This window comes from Aplysia californica, unplaced genomic scaffold, assembly GCF_000002075.1.
Source record: "Aplysia californica isolate F4 #8 unplaced genomic scaffold, AplCal3.0 scaffold00883, whole genome shotgun sequence".
Lineage (NCBI taxonomy): Eukaryota > Metazoa > Mollusca > Gastropoda > Aplysiida > Aplysiidae > Aplysia > Aplysia californica.
Window position 1 is genome coordinate 233,530 of NW_004798153.1, and position 2,685 is coordinate 236,214.

A 2,685-nucleotide genomic window follows, 5' to 3' on the forward strand; every position below is an offset into this window, starting at 1 on the left:
TATGTGTGTGTGTGTGAGAGAGAGAGTGTGTGTGTGTGTGTGTGTGTGTGTGTGTGTGTGTATTTATGTGTGCCTGTGTGTATGAGTGTAGGAGAGAGGGAGAGACAAACAAATAGACGGACAAACAGACAAACAGACACGCCAAACATTTAGACAAAATAATACAAAGGGAGATAAAAATAATTATTGAACATACACACAGGTCCAAGACTGATACAGAACACAAAAACGTGTTTGAAAAGGAAAGATGAAGAAGATGAATGAGTTATATAAAAAAGTGTGTGGTTGTTGTTTTTTTTTTTTTATAGCAGTTCGCTAATTCACCACTTTTGCTCGTTCACATAATATTCTAGTTAGCACGCTGCATTTTTACTCATGTTAGCGAACAGAGAAAAAACAATCGTTGTTGTGTATGCATTCTCCCTAATTACGGTGAATAATCACTTCAGGATTTTTAAATATTTTAAAAGTATGAATGGCGTCTTGCACGTCGAGAAAACCTTCGAGTTTCTCAAACGTAGGCGCAAGCGTCCTGATTAGCAATAATTCTGCGCACAATTCAGACAAAACGGCAGCACGCTGAGCGCTGTCAAATTCCTTTTCTGCTGAGAGTTGTCTCTCTTGGGAGATATCGCTTCCTGTCTAGGCAAATCAAGATGGCCGGCAAGATAAACTCCAGGGTGTACCGGATGAGAGACAGGAAAAAACTTCCTGTAGGCCGAGAAGAAAGCTGTTAATGTCTTACCTTATCCTAGACTGCACCCCATAAGGGACAGCTACAAAGGAAATGAAGAGTCAATTATTATTTCTATTTTTTTACGGTCGTCTGGACAAGTCTTTTGTTTGTATAACTCAGGATAAACGAATCATAAATTTATTCTGAGTGGGTTGGGTAACGTAACACACCAATTTTACTTCTTAGCGCTACGATAGTGTTCTGAACTTTGTGTACTGGGGTTTCTTTATTTCATTCCCTTTTCTACCAAAACGTTTGATAACTGACTGCCCCCAAATTAGGCGCTAATTCAGTGTAAAAGGATGGTAAAGAGCACCACCCCTATTTGTATTTATTGCTTCGTTGCGGATCCATTTCTAGAAGCCTTTCTCTAAGAGTGCAAGGGCGCTTTGCTGCCATGATTACGTAATGGGGAACGCTTACAATCCTATAAAATTTAAGCCTCAGTATCCTAAGATTTTGTTGGTTATGTCATATTGGAAGTGTTGTCAGTGTGTATGTGAGGCTAAGGCTGTTCATAAAGCCCTCAATACAGTTTTGCTTCGTTAAAGTTTCAGACCGTACCACGTGAAAAACGTTATAAGAAACATGTGGTAATGATAATCACTTCCATGTCACACCTATGTACATGATTTTTTTACTATTAAGAATCAGTCTAACGTAATAAACCTGTCCAAATGCTTTATTTAGTTGAGTAATCCCTACCTGGTTGTAAACAAGCCAGAGGTTGAAAGTCAACCGTTTTAAGTTGTAGTTTCTTTTGTGTGTGTCTGTCCGGGTGACCAGAAATCTTTTATCTTGTTGTCTTTTGACTAGAGCTGTATCTTGTCTTCTTTCCCACCGTCTGGTATATGGGTGTTTTGTTTGTTTCTTTTGTTTTGTATTTAGTTATTTGTTTTTTTTATTTTCACCACGGAAACTTGCGTCCCTGTTTTGAAATAAGACAGCTGAATAAAGTTGAAAATTTTTTCCACTTATCAAAAACATCAACATTTTTTTTTCTTCTAAAAATCATTCTTAGGGCTGGCTTCTTTGGTTGTGCCTGTCGGTTTGTGTGTGATACATTCAGGCAAAGAGACACTGGAACTCACAGTGTTTTTCTTCAGAAATCGATGTAAAAGGATGAGCCACTTCTGTTTCCCTTATCTGATATATCACTGTCTTTTCCTACAGAATTTTACCATATGCTGATATACCTTGACTTTAGAAAAAGTAGATCTCAAGAAACGTTTTCGGTGGTCTATAAGAAAAGAAATGGTAACACCACCATCAATACCGACCACAACAACAGCAACAAAAACAACAACGACAACAACAGCAGCAACAGCAGCAACGACAACAGTATTAATAATCGATTTATTGAGGATGATGATAGCAATAATAATGATAATAACATAATGATAATAACAATATAAAGAACGTTTTTACGTGACGAAGAAAACAATAATCAAGGCAGAGCGGTACTTAAGGCTCACCCAGTCCCAAATGTCCTTTTCTTACGCCCCGCAGTCTTCTAGCACAGATTACACAATGACCTCCATCACGTGATTTATTGCCCCCGCAGGGCAGCAGCACCAGCAAAGAAGTCTACAAGTTCTATAGAGTTTATCACAGTCTCCGGCGGAAATCCTCCAGCAAACGTAGAAGAATTAAAAGCAGACAGCCAAGTGACTTTATCAAGTGACTCACACCAGCATGAGCCCGATAATTTTCTCGTAAAACAGCGCCACTTATCATTTTTAGTATTGCCCCCGCCCTAGTTTTTGTGAGCGGTTTGGAAACGAGGGTTACAAAGATTACAGAAAGGTAAAAGACTACCTAGATAATATTGCTGAAGAGTATCTAGCTGCCCCAGTGGTATACTGTAGTGTGGTTCATGGAAAGGGGAGGGGAGATGTGTGAGTGTGTGTGTGTGTGTGTGTGTGTGTGTGTGTGTGTGTGTGTGTGTG

The 2,685-nt window shown here is 39.1% G+C and overlaps 1 protein-coding gene across 1 annotated transcript in view; it reads right to left on the reverse strand.

Annotated features, from left to right (window-relative positions):
• LOC106013429 (epidermal growth factor-like protein 7) overlaps positions 1 to 2,685 on the reverse strand; it is a gene marked incomplete in the record, with an annotated part of 47,026 nt that overhangs the window by 27,394 nt on the left and 16,947 nt on the right.